The 17,315-nt window shown below is 48.0% G+C and overlaps 1 long non-coding RNA gene across 1 annotated transcript in view; it reads right to left on the bottom strand.

Moving 5' to 3' along the window:
* The window catches only part of LOC140425754 (uncharacterized), a 186,639-nt gene that overhangs the window by 132,722 nt on the left and 36,602 nt on the right, over nt 1-17,315 (bottom strand). The window lies entirely within an intron of this gene.

Here is a 17,315-nt window from a genome sequence, read left to right as displayed (position 1 = left end):
TCAGCTGATCTAGGAATCGTCTCATCGTCTCATCCCCCGCTGGGGGCTGGGATCTGTACAGCTCTTCATAAAAGGGCTTGAATACCTCGTTTATTTTCGTTGCACTCCGAACCGTGGCTCCCCTTCCATATTTGACTCCCCCTATTTCCCTCGCTGCCATCCTCTTACGGAGCTGGTGTGCCAGCATCCGACGAGCCTTTTCCCCATACTCGTAGGTCGCCCCCTGCGCTTTCCTCCACTGTGCCTCCGCCTTCCCTGTGGTCAACAGGTCAAACTCCGTCTGGAGCCGTCGTCTTTCCCCAAGTAATCTTTCCAGTGGGGCCTCTGCGTATCTCCTGTCCACTCTCAAAATCTCCCCCACTAACCTCTCCCTTTCCATACCCTCTGTCTTCTCCCTATGAGCCCTGATGGAGATTAGCTCTCCCCTGATCACCGCCTTCAACGCCTCCCATACCACCCCCACACGCACCTCCCCATTGTCGTTGGCCTCCAAGAACCTTTCGATACACCCCCTCACCTTCCCACACACCACCTCGTCCGCCAGCAGTCCCACATCGAGCCGCCACAACGGTCCCTCTCCTCTCCCAGCTCCAGTTCCACCCAGTGTGGGGCATGGTCCGAAACGGCTATAGCTGAATACTCTGTCCCCTCCACCCTTGGGATGAGCGCCCTACCCAGAACAAAGAAATCTATCCGGGAGTAGGCTTTGTGTACATGGGAGAAGAAAGAAAATTCCCTGGCCTGCGGCCTTGCAAACCGCCATGGGTCCACTCCCCCCATCTGATCCATAAACCCCCTAAGTACCTTGGCCGCCGCCGGCCTCTTTCCAGTCCTTGATTTGGAGTGGTCCAGTGCTGGATCCAACACTGTAATGAAGTCCCCTCCCATTATCAGGCCTCCTATCTCCAGGTCCGGAATGCGCCCCAACATGCGCTTCATGAATCCTGCATCATCCCAGTTCGGGGCGTATACGTTTACCAACACCACCCACGTCCCTTGCAGCCTACCGCTCACCATTACATATCGCCCTCCATTGTCCGCTACAATAGTCTTGGCCTCAAATGACACCCGCTTTCCCACCAATATTGCCACCCTTCTATTCTTCGCGTACAGTCCCGAGTGGAATACCTGTCCTACCCATCCCTTTCTTAACCTGACCTGGTCCGCCACCTTCAGATGTGTCTCTTGGAGCATGGCCACATCCGCCTTCAGTCCTTTTAAGTGCACGAACACTCGAGCCCTCTTCACCGGCCAATTCAGGCCCCACACATTCCACATTATCAGCCGGATTGGAGGGGCTCTCACCCCCCCCACATCCCGCCGACTAGCCATCTCGTTTTCTGGGCCAGTCCCGTGTCACGCCTCCCTCACCCTCCAGTCCCCCAGAGGGGGGAACCCCGTCCCGACCACCTCTTCTGTGTCCCATTCCCTTTCGGCCAGTGCAGCAGCAACCCTTTCCCCCCCCTTCCCCCCCTCCCCTCCCCCCGCTAGACCCCTGTCTAGCTTTTTTGCTCCCCCCATGTCACTCCCGTAAGTCAGCTGACGCCTGCTGACCCCGGCTTCCCCCGCCGTCCCATTGACCTCCCCGCGTGGGAGTCTCCCAATCCATATGTATTCCTTCGTTCCCCTTCCCGCCTTTCTTCCCGCGCGTGGGAAAAAACCCCGTGCTTTCCAAAGCCCGCTCCGCCCCCTCTGGCGCAGCTCCTGTCGCGGCCTTGTCTCTCTCCCCCAGCCCATGTAACATTTCCTGCGCGTGATTGACCCCCTATATGCAACAACCATCACACATCAAACCCCAAAACATCCCCCCCACCCTCACAAACCCTCAGTTAGAGTCCAACCTTTCGGCTTGTACAAAGGTCCACGCCTCTTCAGGCGTTTCGAAGTAATAGTGTTGGCCCTTGTATGTGACCCACAGTCGCGCTGGCTACAGCATTCCGAATTTCACTTCTTTCCGGTACAACGCCGCTTTGGCCCAGTTGAAACCCGCTCTCCGCTTTGCAACCCCCGTGCTCCAGTCCGGGTATATTCGGATCTCTGCATTGTTCCACTTACTGCTCCGCTCCTTCTTGGCCCATCTCAGGACCCACTCTCTGTCCGTGAACCGGTGGAACCTCACCACCATCGCCCGTGGCAGCTCATTTGCCTGGGGCTTCTTTTTCAGCACCCGATGTGCCCCGTCCAACTGCAGCGGCCTCGAAGGGGCCTCCGCGCCCATCATCGCCTCGAGCATCGTGCTCGCGTATGCCCCGGCATCAGCCCCCTCCACTCCCTCAGGGAGACCCAGGATTCGCAGATTCTTTCTCCTCGACCTGTTCTCCAGGTCTTTGCCCACCTCTTGTGTAGCGCCTCGTTCTGCTCCACTCTCACCGCCAGGCCCACGAGCTCGTCCTCGTTCTGACTGACTCTTTTCTGTACCTCCTGGATCTTAGCTTCATGGGCCTTCTGCGTGATCCCGAGTCCTTCAATTGCCGAAAGCATAGGCGCCAACATCTCTTTGCGCATCTTCTCACGGTGCTCCTCAAAGCAGCGCGTGATGAACTCCTGCAGCTCCCCTTTGTCCCTGGCCGCCGCCATTTTGTTTTCTTTCCCTCGCTTCTCCCGTTGCTCCAGTGCCGCTCCTTTGGCCGTTACACTTCTGGTCTGTTTCATAGAAGGTGGCAGTGTTTGCTTCACCAGTCTGCCCCAAAAAGTCTATGGAAACTCCTGAAAAAGGTCTGAGAGTCGGCTCCAGACGGGAGCTGCCGAATGCACGACCTACTCCTCCATGGCCGCCACCAGAAGCCTCGTCCCTGCTTCTTCAATGGCCCTGGTAGATCTTTTCACAGTTGTTCCCTCTGCTTTAAGCTTGCCCTTCCCCCGCCTGTATGCTGGAAGAGGCCCTTGTCTACTGCTGCAGCTCAAGCCAAATCTTTCACTGTTTCTGCCGGGTCTGATAGCCAAAAGACACAACACTCCTGGGGGTCACTGTCAGGGGAATGCTGCAGCCTTCTTCCCACACCGGGAAATGTCAAACAAATGCCGTGGGGGCTCTGTAAAAGAGCCCAACTGTCCGTTCCAAGCGGGAGCTGCCAAATATGCGACCTAGCTCTGCATAGCCGCACCCGGAAGTGTGCACAGGGCCTTGATGACAGTGGCAGAGGTCATGTTGGAGCTTGGGATGGCAAAGGGAAAACGTGAGTACTCATCAACAATGTTGAGAAAGTACACGTTACGGTCAGTGGAGGGGAGGGGCCCTTTGAAATCCATGCTGAGGCGTTCGAAGGAGCGGGAGGTCTTCACCAGGTGGGCCTTGTCTGGCCGATAGAAGTGCGGTTTGGACTCTGCGCAGATTTGGCAGTCCCTGGTCCTGGCCCTGACCTCCTCAGTGGAGTAGGGCAAGTTGCGGGCCTTGACAAAGTGGAAAAGCCGGGTGACCCCCGGATGACAGAGGTAATTGTGGATAGCCCGTAACCAGTCCGCTTGCGCGTTGGCGCAGATACCGCCGGACAGGGTATCTGGGGGCTCATTGAGCTTCCCAGGACAATACAAGATCTCGTAGTTATAGGTGGAGAGCTCGATCCTCCACCACAAAATCTTGTCGATCTTAATTTTGCCCCGCTATGTGTTGTTAAACATGAAGGCAACCGACCGTTGGTCTGTGAAGAAAGTGAATCTCCTGCCGGCCAGGTAATGCCTCCAGTGTCGCACAGCTTCCACAATGGCTTGCGCCTCCTTTTCGACAGAGGAGTGTTGAATCTCAGAGGCATGGAGGGTACGGGAATGAAAGGCGACAGGCCTCCCTGCCTGGTTAAGAGTGGCTGCCAAGGCAAAGTCTGATGCATCACTCTCCACTTGGAATGGGATGGATTCGTCCACAGCGTGCATCGTGGCCTTGGCAAATTCGGTTCTCATACGGTTGAAGGCCAGGCGGGCCTCAGCCGTCAGGGGAAAAGTAGTGGACTTAATAAGTGGGCGGGCCATGTCCGCGTAATTGGGGACCCATTGGGCATAGTAAGAAAAGAACCCCAGGCATCTCTTCAGGGCCTTGGGGCAGTGGGGAAGGGGGAGCTGCAGGAGGGGGCGCATGCAGTTAGGGTCAGGCCCTAGGACTCCGTTTTCCATGACATAGCCGAGGATGGCTAGCCGGGTTGTGCGGAAAATACATTTCTCCTTATTGTACATCAAGTTAAGGAGTTGGGCGGCACAGAGGAATTTTCTAAGATTGGCGTCGTGGTCCAGTAGGTCATGGCCGCAGATGGTGACATTATCCAGATACGGGAACGTGGCCCGCAGCCCGTACTGGTCGACCATTCGGTCCATCGTTCGTTGGAAGACCAAAACCCCATTGGTGACGCCGAAAGGAACCCTGAGAAAATGGAAGAGGCGGCCGTCTCCCTCAAAGGCAGTGTATTGGCGGTCCTCCGGGCGAATTGTACGCAGACTTCAAGTCTACCGTGGAAAAGACTTGGTAGTGCGCAATCTGATTGACCCTATCAGATATGCAGGAGAGAGGGTATGCATCGAGCTGCGTGTACCAGTTGATCGTCTGACTGTAGTCGACTACCATCCGGTTCTTCTCCCCGGTCCTGACGACCACGACTTGGGCTCTCCAGGGGCTGTTACTGGCCTCAATGGCCCCTTCCTTCAGGAGCCGCTGGACCTCTGACCTGATGAAGGCCTTGTCTTGAGCACTGTACCGTCTGCTCCAGATGGCAACGGGCTTACAGTCTGGGGTGAGGTTCGCGAAGAGCGAGGGAGGGGCGACCTTCAGGGTCGTGAGGCTGCAGACAGTGAGAGGGGGCAGGGGTCCCCCGAACTTTAAGATCAGGCTTCGGAGGTTGCATTGAAAGTCTAAACCTAGTAGCAGCAGGGCGCAGAGATGAGGGAGGACGTAAAGCTTGAAATCGGCGTACTCGATGCCCTGTATCGCAAGGTTAGCGATACAATACCCCCGGATCGGCACGGAGTGTGATCCGGAAGCAAGGGAGATGGTTTGTGAGACGGGAAGGACACGGAGGGAGCAGTGCCTTACCATATCCGGGTGGACGAAGCTATCTGTGCTCCCGGAGTCGAAGAGGCAGGACGTCTCCTGTCCATTGAGTCGGACGGTCATTATGGAGTTTTGAAGGTGATAAGGCCGGGACTCGTCGAGCTGAATCGAGCCGAGTTGCGGGCGACCGGTAGAGGCAGTGGCGGAATGGTCCCAACATGGCGGCCCTGATGAGACGCACGTGGCGGGCGTCGTCGAGGATGTCGGCCAAAATGGCGGCCCCCACCGGTCGCACGTGGTGGGCGGTGTCGAAGATGGCGACCAAGATGGCTGCCCCCACTGGTCATACGAGGCGGATGTCGCGTCAGAAGAGGGTGGGCCCGGCAGGCACGATGCCACGCTGCAAGGTCTGTGAGCCTCAGGCCGGGCCTGGCAGGCTTTTGATTTTTGGACTTTAGGTCGGGCCAGGCATACCTTAGCAAAGTGCCCTTTCTTGCCATACTCGTTGCAGGTCGCGTTTCGAGCTGGGCAATGCTGCCTGGGGTGCTGGCCCTGCCCGCAGAAGTAACAATACGGCCCTCCGAAACTGGCAGGCTGCCGATCGGCACAGGTATGGGGCACGCCCGGGTCTGGTGATGGCTGCACCTCCGACGCCCCCGAGGATGCCGCATGGTCGGATGGAAAGGCATGCATGCTCTGGAAGGCCACGTCCAGCGAGGTAGCTGGTTTCACCGTCTCCTCGAGTCGAGGGACCCTTTCTAGAGAAGCCGTTGCCGGATGTAGCTGGACCTGACTCCTGCCACATAAGTGTCTCGCGTGCTGTACTGCCGTGACCAACTGGCAGTTACAACTCCGGACGAGTACCCTCAGTTCGCGTAGATATTCAGCCAGCGACTCACCCTGGCGCTGACGCCGCGTGGTCAGGAGGTGTCGAGCGAGTACCTCATTCACTGGCCTCACAAACTGTCCTTTGAGCAGCTCCACTGCCTCTGTGTACGAGGCCGCGTCCCTGATTAGCCGAAAAATCCTGTGGCTCACTCGGGCTTTGAGGAGACGCTGTTTGAGTGCCGGGGAGACCACGGTGGCTGAGGAGTCGAGGTAGGCCTCGAAGCAACTGAGCCAGTGCTCAAAGGTAGCTTCAGCTGCCTGCGGGTCGAGTTCAAGACGATCAGGTTTCAGAGCGGCATCCAATGTGAAAAAAAACTAGTTGATTAAATTGATGACCATCAATTCAGTCGAGACAGTTTGTACCAAAGAACAGTGGCTTTAATCAACTAGATGTGTGCCAACCTGTAGCTTCTCCCGCACTGAGAGCCTCTCTCAGATCGGCCGGTTATATACCTCCTCAGAGGGGTGGAGCCATAGGCGGATCCAACAGCAGCATCAACACAACAATTCAACAGCAACAGTAACAGCAACAACAGTAAGTATATACAATAGTGGATGTCGATGACAATAATAATAGAACAACATGAGTATATACAATAGCCATACGTGGCTCACCACAAAATACAGAAGGGTTAATGTGTATGTTTAATGGTGGAGAGAATGGGTGTAGTAAATTAGCACTTGTTATAACTCCCACGCAATGTTTCATTAAAAACTAAAGATTAATATTAGCCCCTGGAATAGACAACTGCAAAATTGACAAATTGCATGCGAGCATCCTGGTTGAATTTTTAAAAAATGTGTTCATGGGACTTGGGCGTCGCAGGCTGTGTCAGCATTATTGCCCACCCTTAATGGGCAGTTAAGAGTCAACCTCATTGCTGTGGGTCTGGAGTCACAAGTAGGCCAGACCAGGTAAGCATGGCAGATTTCCTTCCCTAAAGGACATTAATGAACAGAAGGTTTTTTTTGACAATCAACAATGGTTTCATAGTTATCACTAGATTTTTAATTCCAGGTTTTTATTGAATTCATATTTGCCATCTGCAGGGCAGGATTTGAATCTGGGACCCCAGAGCAGTACTTTGGGTCTCTGGATTACTAGCCCAGTGGCACTACCACTGCACCACTGCCACTCTCTAATCCCGTTAAGATTATACTTAGTTTTGGCTCCTTTTTACAATACCAAGGGAGACTGACTTAATAGAGGGAATCATCCTTTATGATCCTGTCTGAAATCAAATCAGAATTATAACACAATTGTCAATGATTTTGTTTGTGTTGATTACAATGGCTTGACTGAATTGCCTTTACAACCTCTTCCTCCTTTTGTCAGGTAATCCTGTCTATTAATTGTTTCTTATGCAAACTGTTAAATTACCTACTATTAACTGCTGAGTTTATCTAAATTTTAGCTTTACATTGTGCTTTCACATTTAGTAAATGGTTGGTAATGCATGGCTTCTTGTTTGACTTTTTCTTTTGATGATTCAGCAAGCAAGGGTTAATTCAATCACTCAATAGCTTATAGGGAATATAAGGTTGGCAAATTGCGCACAATTCAATTCAAACCATGGGCAAAATTCTCCGACTGGCGCCCACAATGGCGCAAATCAGACGGGCATCGCGCCGCCCCAAAGGTGCGGAATGCTCCACATCTTTGGGGGCCGAGCCCCAACCTTAAGGGGCTGGGTCGGTGCCGGACGAATTTCCGCCGTGCCAGCTGGCGGAAAAGGCCTTTGGTGCCCCGCCAGCTGGCGCGGAAATGACATCTCCGGGCGGCGCATGCGCGGGAGCGTCAGCGGCCGCTGACGGCATTCCCGCGCATGCGCTGTGGAGGGAGTCTCTTCCGCGGAGGTGGAAGGGAAAGAGTGCCCCCACGGCACAGGCCCGCCCGCGGATCGGTGGGCCCCGATCGCGGGCCAGGCCACCGTGGGGGCACCCCCCGGGGCCAGATCGCCCCCCGACCCCCCCAGGACCCCGGAGCCCGCCCGCGCCGCCTTGTCCCGCCGGTAAGGTAGGTGGTTTAATTTACGCCGGTGGGACAGGCATTTTAGCGGCGGGACTTAGGCCCATCCGGGCCGGAGAATCGCGCGGGGGGGCCCGCCAACCGGCGCGGCGCGATTCCCGCGCCCGACGGATCTCCGGTGCCGGAGACTTTGGCAACCGGCGGGGGCGGGATTCACGCCAGCCCCCGGCGATTCTCCGACCCGGCAGGGGGTCGGAGAATCTCGCCCCTGGTTCTGCGCACTCACTCCTGGACCTGAGATGGATAGTAAACCCCAATCTCAATCCCCATTAAAGGGTTAACTGGGGATTAAGAATTCATCTGGGGGTGGTTGGGGGAGAGGCATATTGGTTGGTTGGAAGAGGGAGTCAAATCATAGGAAATGAAATGAATGAAATGAAAATCGCTTATTGTCACAAGTAGGCTTCAAATGAAGTTACTGTGAAAAGCCCCTAGTTGCCACATTCTGGCGCCTGTTTGGGGAGGCTGGTGCAGGAATTGAACCATGCTGCTGGCCTACCTTGGTCTGCTTTCAAAGCCAGCGATTTAGCCCAGTGTGCTAAACCAGCCCCTCCAAACTAGATGAAATGAAAATCGCTTATTGTCACAAGTAGGCTTCAAATGAAGTTACTGTGAAAAGCCCCTAGTCCCCACATTCCGGCACCTGTTCAGGGAGGCTGGTACGGGAATTGAACCGTGCTGCTGGCCTGCCTTGGTCTGCTTTCAAAGCCAGCGATTCAGCCCAGTGTGCTAAACCAGCCCCTGGCGCTGGAGGGAGCATGTGGATTGTGAGGGCAAAGGGACGATTGGATGGCCTGCCGTTCCTGAATTTTGGGAAGGGTGGGAAAGCTGGAAGTTTTGGTTGAGGGAACTCTGGATCCGAGGAGTTGGTCAGAAGGCACGTACTGGGGCAGAAGTGTGGTTTCAGAGGCTTCAAAAGAGGTAGGTTGGGACGTCCCGAGCGTGGTGTGAAGTGAATTCTGAGGACTGGAAGGGAGGTTGGGAGCCTGATGAATGGGAGCTGAGGTCGTGAGTGGATTAATGGCATAGTGGGGAACATAGGGGAAGGTGTGTCCAACTGCAAGGGTTACTCATGTGGGCAAGCTGGAACCAGGAGTTAGCTGTGAAGACACTTTCATCTGGATTAGAAGCCCCTGCCTGAATGTGACTGCGGGTTCTCTGAAGATTGAGAATCCTGTTTGACAACTGAAAGCTGAATAATAATTATGTTCACAGCCTCATTATCATATTTAAAGTTTCAACCCTCCTCCTTGGAGAGGGTTGGTGACCCAGCCAGTGACTTGCCTCAGTCAAAATGGGAAATGGGAGGACTGGAGGCAGCTTTGTGTCGGGATGCTTATTTTTAAGGCTTCATGACCTCACACGACCTGAACCCTTAGGTTTATTTCGGTTTAATTCTCCTCATTGGCTTCTGTAATTTTGTTGCAAATTGTTTCACTGACATGTTCCAATCCAGCCACTTATTATTGTGGCTCCTACAGCTCCCAAATGATACAGAGATCTCAATGCTGCCCTACTTCTTTGCCAACATACTTAAAAACGATCTAAATTTTAAATTGCTGCATGATTAGTTATGAGGTTAGACGACTGGATTTATGTGACTGTTGGAAGCCGTCTGCAGCTGCTTTAGGGAATTGTGTGATGCTGACTTTCAGTGGAATGAGTAGGAGGGGGTTGAGGGGAAAATCTTTTGAAATCTCTCTTTTGATCAATGTGCCCTTTTGTGTCTTACTGGCAGTGCTGCCTGCTAAAATTGAACCACTTCATGGCACACTGCACTCAAAATATCGCCTGCAGGATATCTTAAGGAAACAGTTAAGTTTTAATAACAGCATGATTTTAAATACAGTCAAGCAATTTATCTGCTAACTGTGCACAAAAGCAAAGTTCGAAATGGATGAGCTGAATGCGATACAGGCCTTCTTGATGCCTGGAGATTTAGTAGCTTGAGCGCTGTTCCTTGTCTTGGTACAGATCAGCTCTAAGCACTGTAAGTACACATTATTTAATTTTAAAAATGCTCCTCTCCCACATGGCTGAAGGCATCTTCTTGACAGAGTACAAACCCAATATTGAGCGAGGTAAGGGCTTCAATAAATAGTTTCAGCTTTTTCCCATCTGTGGTACAAATTGCCAATGAGCCAGATGTCAGTCCTTTTGCTATTAGCATTCTTTTATAGTGTTACAGTGATAGGTTAGTGCTGGCAGAAAGCATGATAAGCAAATTAAATCGCACTGAAAATAATGTACAAGGAGAAATCTTAATAATACTCACTGGAAGAGTTATCTACCTTTACAACTCACAAGTTACATATGAACGTGTTGTGGGCGAGGCGTTTTCAGAACCCCAAAATGTATCATGGAGTTCAACCAACCTCTCCATTTAATGGATTTGTTGCTTTTCCTAGCACACGGCTTTTCCCTAGGTGTGGGATTACAATTATGGACACATGGGTTTTTAAACACAAAACACTGTTTATTCCATGAACTCAACTTAACATCTTAAATAAACATTGGATCTCTTAACACCCCTTACTTCAAAGATAACTCAGAAAATATTGCAACAGTAAATAATTCCTTAAAATGTTCCTTCAAACTTCCAAGAGACTTAACACCTTTAAATAGCATCACATCAGGTTAAAGGATATATATATATTTTCTGTAGAATGGCAGAGATATATTAGCTTGGGTGACTTCAGCTCCAGCACCTTGCTTTCTTCCTGCAAACTGCAAAACTAAACTGCAAACCAGAACTTTTCGGCCTGCTGTCCCAAACTGGCTTTCTCCTTTTAATCAGCTCACAGCAAAACAGCCAGGCACTTTTAAACTGCTCTCAACAAAACCAGCCAGGCACTTTTCAAACTTGCAGTTCTCTGGAAACACACAGACACACACACACTGTTTTTTAAACTGAAACTAAAAACCTGCAAAATGGCTGACCTGAGCTCAGCCCCACCCACTCTCTGACATCACTGTTTTCTGAAATGTACATTGCTTAAACATCCATGTCTTAAAGGTACCCTCACATGACACCTCCCCCCAAGAAAAAAACCCATCAACTTCAAGATGGTTTTATTTTTCACTTTTGCACCATCGACTAAGAAATGTACACAGTAAATATACTTTTTCGTTTTTTAAAAAAAACAACACACTCAAACAGGTATAATAATATAGTCAATTTTTCTCTGTTCTTCTTCCTCCAACAGAAATCCTTCTCGATTGACAATCTCTTTGAACAAATTCCATCAGTGGAGTAATCACGCCATAAAACTTTTGCACAGCTGTTCGATCAAATCCACTCATGCTAAGAAATCACATTATTTCCCTTTGTCTTGAGGGTATCGGAAACTCTGCAAGGAACGTGATTCGGGCTTCTCCAAATTCACTTTTGGCTAGGTTCATCAACAAACCCGCCTCCTGAAGTCGATCGAAGAACTCCATTCAATGTTTTAAATGTTCTTTCCATGTCTGGAAGTTGGAAATAAAAGCAGATTGTCCCACTTTCTCAATGCAATCCTTCAATGGTGGGACAGGATAAGAGTCCGTTCTTGTAACTGCATTCACCTTTCGATAGTCCACACACAACCATTGGGTACCATCTGGTCTAGGTACCATCACTCTGGGTGAGCTCCATTGGCTGCAACCCACTTCAATTATGCCATTCTTCAGCATACTCTCAATCTCTCTGTTAACCTGGGCCAATTTTAAAGGATTAATCTATATGGATGTTGTTTGATAGGAACAGCATTTCCCACATCTACATCACGTATAGCCATTTTAGTACTTCCCAATTTATCTCTACAAACTTGCCCATGTGATATCAATAGCTCTTTCAGGTCAGTTAGTTTTTCCTCTGGAAGATAACTGAACAATTCATCCCAATTGTTAAGAACATCTTCATTTTCCAATTTAATTTGAAGTATGTCAAATTCACAGTCATCTGGATTTGGTTTGTCACTTTGAGTTAGAATCATTAAAACCTCCTTTTTCTCTCCTTCCCTTTCAAAGTATATTTTCAGCATATTCACATGACACACTCAGTGAGTCTTCCTTCTATCTGGTGTTTTTACCACATAATTCACCTCACTTAATTTCCTTTCAATCTAATACGGTCCACAAAACCTAGCTTTTAAAGGCTCCCCTACCACTGGTAACAACACTAAAACTTTATCCCCACTGCAAAACTACGAACTTTGGATTTCTTGTCCGCTACCCGTTTCATCACATTTTGTTCAACTTTCAAATGTTGTCCAGCCAATTCACTTGCTCTATTTAATCGTTCCCTAAAATTTGACACGTAATCCAATACTGTAATTTCCGATTTCTCACCCACCACTTTTTCCTTAATCAATTTAAGTGGTCCTCTTACCTCATGACCAAAAATTTGCTCAAAAGGACTAAATTTGATAGACTCATTAGGTGCATCCCTATTTGCAAACAATATGAATAGATTCCTTTATCCCAATCCTCTGGATAATCTTGTCAATACGCCCTCAACATTGTCTTTAATGTCTGATGCCACCTTTCTAATGCTCCCTGCAATTCTGGATGGTACGCAGTTGATTGAAATTGTTTTATTCCTAAGCTATACATAGCTTCTTTGAATAACTTTGAAGTAAAATTTGATCCTTGATCCGATTGAATTTCTATGGGTAGTCCATATCTAGTAAAGAATTTAAGTAACTCCTCCACAATCCTTTTAGCTGTAATATTACATACTGGAATGGCCTCTGGAAACCTAGTAGACACATCCATTATAGTCAAAAGATATTGATTCCCACTTTTTGTTTTAGGATGCAGTCCTACACAAGCGCTTAGGACCCTTGGAAAAGGTTCCTCAAATGCTGGAATGGGTATTAAGGGTACTGGTTTTATCACTGCTTGAGGTTTCCCTATCACTTGACATGTGTGACATGAGTGGCAAAATTTAACTACATCTTTATGTAGTCCAGGCCAATAAAAATGTTTCTGGATTTTACCTTGAGTTTTCATTATTCCCAAATGACCTCCCACTGGTACCTCATGTGCAACTCGCAACACCTCCTTTCTATACCCTACCGGCAATACTACTTGATGAACTTCTGCCCACTTTTCATCCACCTGCATATGTACAGGTCTCCATTTTCTCATCAAGACATCATTTTTACGGTAATAACACTCTGGTATACTCTCAGATTCCTCTTCCGTATATGCTTTCTGATATATCCTTTTTATTTCTACATCTTTATGTTGTAACTCCGTCAATTTTCCTGAGCTAAAAATATCCGCCTCATCCTCCACCTGTCCTTGTTCTTTTTCAACCATCTGATCAAAAGTTGTTTCTGATAATTGCACTTTTACTTCATCTTCGCTCTTTGATTTCTCCTCTTGTCTTAACCTGTGACTTTGCGACCTTGTTACCGCACAATCCGGGAAAAATCCCAGGATATTCGTCCTTCAACACTTCAGTTGACTGATTTTCCACTGGCTTATCAACCACAGTAGGCATCACTCTCACCTGCGATCCAGCTATATCATTACTCAAGATAAACTGTATTCCTGGACAAGATAGTTTATCTATTACTCCTACTACCACTTCACTGCTCTTCACTGGTCTTTCCAACCTTACCTTCTATAATGGAACGCTACTCCTCTCACCCTGAATTCCACATATCACCACCTTTTCTGGCAACATTCATCCCAAACTACATAATTCCTAATTTCTTACCATTAAAGATTGACTAGCCCCTGTATCTCTTAAAATTGTGACTTATTTACCTGCTCCTCCTGATACACATGAGTATACTTTACCCACCCAAGTAAATTCTTTAAATACATCTGGCACTTTCTTAACAATTACTTTTTGAACAGGCTGTAGAATCATTTGCACCTCCTTTGCTTCCCTTGGGCTTTCCTTTACCACTCTAACAAACCCCTCTGTCTTATCCTGTTTTACCAGATCAGCCTTCCCAGTGCTTTTCTTCAACCACCAACACTGTAACTTTACATGGCCTAGTTTATTACAGTGAATACATCTGAAACTTTTCATTTCTTTTCCACCCTCTTGGATTTTGTTTTTAATCTGAGGTACACTCTCTTTATTGTCTCCCATCAGATCACCTTTACCTTTACCACTTGAGTATTTCTCATGTCCCCAGTTTCTATCCCTCACAGGCTGAAACTGATGTCGGAAACCAATCTTTGATTTATGAACTAATACATAATCACCTGTCATTTCCGCTGCTAATCTCGCAGTTTTAACCCTCTGTTCTTCCACATGAGTTCTCACTACATCAGGAATTGAATTTTTAAACTCCTCCAAAAGTATAATTTCTCTGAGAGCTTCATAAATTTGGTCTATTTTCAAAGCCCTTCGCCACCTATCAAAATTACTCTCTTTGAGCCTTTCAAACTCCATGTATGTTTGACCAAATTCTTTCCTTAAATTTCTAAACCTTTGTCTGTAAGCTTCAGGCACTAGCTCATATGCACTTAAGATGGATTTCTTCACCTCCTCAAACGTTCCAGATACCCCCTCCGGTAGTGTTGCAAACACTTCACTAGCTCTACCTACCAGCTTTGTTTCAATCAGTAACACCCTCATGTCCTGTGGCCATTTAATTTGTTTAGCTACCTTCTCAAATGAAACAAAAAAGGCTTCCACTTCCTTCTCATCAAACCTTGGCAATGCTTGGACATATTTAAATAGATTCCCACCAATCCTTTGACTATGATGCTGTTTCTCACTATCCTCATCACTATAATCCAACTGTATATTTACCTTTACGTCTGCCAATTATTACTGATTGTCATGTTTCATGGCCATTTTCTGAAGTTCAAACTCCCTCTCTTATCTTTTTCCCTGCTCTGTATCTCCCTTTCTTTTTCTTTTTGTTCTGCTAGGACTATTCTTTCTTTCTCCTTTCTTCTCTCTCCTTTTCTTTTTCCTCTCTCTCTCTTTCTCTTTCTTTTTCCTCTCTCGCTCTCTCTCTTTCTTTTTCCTCTCTCTCACTCTCGTATGCCAGCCGCTTTAATTCTTTCTCATGTTCCATTTGTTTAATTTGCAACTGAATTTTTGCCATTTCCAATGAGTCAAACTCTATCTCAGGCAACTTTAAATGCTTAACCACCGCCATAATTACCTCATCTTTTCGCATTTTGTCAGGTAATGTTAACTGCAATGTTCTTGCTAAATCTAATAGTCTGCTTTTCGTTTCTGTCCGTAAAGTACTACGTGTGACCTTCTCCACCCCCAAAAACCTCTGAGCCTCTGAAAGAGCCATTGTTCACAACACTCTCCCCACGTAAACTAAAATATCACACCAGAAAAGCAACAATCCTTCACTGTCTTTAAGTTCACAAAAGCCAATCCAATAGATAGACTTTTATTCCCGTTGAGCCCCCAATTGTTATGTGCGAGGTGTTTTCAGAACCCCAAAATGTATCATGGAGTTCAACCAACCTCTCCCTCTGATGGATTTCTTGCTTTTCTGAGCACACGGCTTTTCCCTCGGTGTGGGATTACAATTATGGACATGGGGGTTTTTAAACACAAAACACTGTTTATTCCATGATTTCAACATAACATCTTAAATAAACATTGGATCTCTTAACACCCCTTACTTCAAAGATAACTCAGAAAATATTGCAACAGTAAATAATTCCTTAAAATTTTCCTTCAAACTTCCAAGAGACTTAACACCTTTAAACAGTATCACATCATGTTAATATATATATAATATATATATAATATATATATATTTTCTGTAGAATGGCAGAGATAGATTAGCTTGAATGACTTCAGCTCCAGCACCTTGCTTTCTTCCTGCAAACTGCAAAACTAAACTGCAAACCAGAACTTCTCAAGCTGCTGTCTCAAACTGGCTTTCTCCTTTTAATCAGCTCACAGCAAAACAGCCAGGCACTTTTAAACTGCTCTCAACAGAACCAGCCAGGCACTTTTCAAACTTGCAGCTCTCTGGAAACACACAGACATACACACACACTGTTTTTTAAACTGAAACTAAAAATCTGCAAAATGGCTGACCTGAGCTTAGCCCCACCCACTCTCTGACATCACTGTTTTCTTAAAGGTACATTGCTTAAACATCCATGTCTTAAAGGTACCCTCACATGAGAAACGTATGAAATAGTAGCAGAAATTGGCCATTAGGCCCCTCGAGCCTACTCCATGGATGATCCCTTTGTGTTTTGAGTTCTACATTACCATCTACCAGCGATAACCTGTGATTCCTTTGCCTAACAAGAATCTATCTATCTCCACCTTAAAAATATTCAATACCCCTCACCGCTTTCTGAGGCTGATAGTTCCAAAGTCACACAGCCCTCAGAGAAAAAAAAAATCTCCTCATATCTGTCCTAAAAGAGTGACCCCCCCATATTAAAACAGTGCCCCCCTGGTTCCAGACTCAACCACAAGACGAAACATTGGGCGCAATTCAGTGGCCTTGTCTCGTTCGAGTGAGTGCGTGACAAGGCCGGTGAATAATAATAATAATCTTTATTACCACAAGTAGGCTTGCACTAACACTGCAATGAAGTTACTGTGAAAAGCCCCTAGTCGCCAAATTCCAGCACCTGCTTGGGTACACAGAGAATTCAGGATGTCCAAATTATCTAACAGCGTGTCTTTAGGGACTTGTGGGAGAAAACCGGAGCACCTGGAGGAAACCCACGCAGACAACCTCACAGAATAGCAAGAAAGGCCAAAAGCGAGAACCGCACCTGGCACCAAACCGTATGCGATGCAGCCCTCAGCCATGACAATCACCGACTGCTCTATGTCTTGGACACCTTCACTAATGGTGCCAACGTCGTGCACCAGGCTCTCCACTGAGGCCGCCACCCGATCAGTGTTGGCCTTGGTGTCATGGATTGCCGGTGACATCTCCTGCACCTGTTGCCTCTGGGATTCCTCCAATTGGCTATGGACCTGCTGAAGTGTCGATGACATCCCCCTCTGAATATCCCGGCCACGCCGTAAAGTGTGCATCAGCTCTGGCTAAACCTGTTCCAGAGGTTTAGCATCTGACTGAAGTGCTGCTTAAGTGCTGCTCGACCTTGTTAGCTGGGGGGTTAGCGAGCACAGTTCCAGCATTATTTGCAGAGGATGAAGCCTGTGGGGCCTCCTTAAGGGGACCAATTAATGTCTTATGGTGATGGTGTCACCAAGCTGAGCAGCAGGAAGCATGCGGCAGTTCCCGCTCAGTACCACACTTCAAAACGTTTTGGAAGAATCGCGCCCATTCTTTCCACATCCACCTTGTCAAGTCCATTCAGAATCTTATATACTTCAGTCAAGTCACCCCTAACTCTCCTAAACTCCAGTGGAAACAAACCCAGTTTGTCCAACTTTCCTCATTCCTGGTATCAATCTAGTACAGGATTTTTCAAACTCAGGATCGCGACCCAAGCGATCAGTCGTGG

Source organism: Scyliorhinus torazame, chromosome 6 (assembly GCF_047496885.1).
Source record: "Scyliorhinus torazame isolate Kashiwa2021f chromosome 6, sScyTor2.1, whole genome shotgun sequence".
Taxonomy (NCBI): Eukaryota; Metazoa; Chordata; class Chondrichthyes; order Carcharhiniformes; family Scyliorhinidae; genus Scyliorhinus; species Scyliorhinus torazame.
The sequence above is the reverse complement of the archived record's forward strand: the minus strand, read 5'-3'. Positions and strand labels throughout refer to the sequence as shown.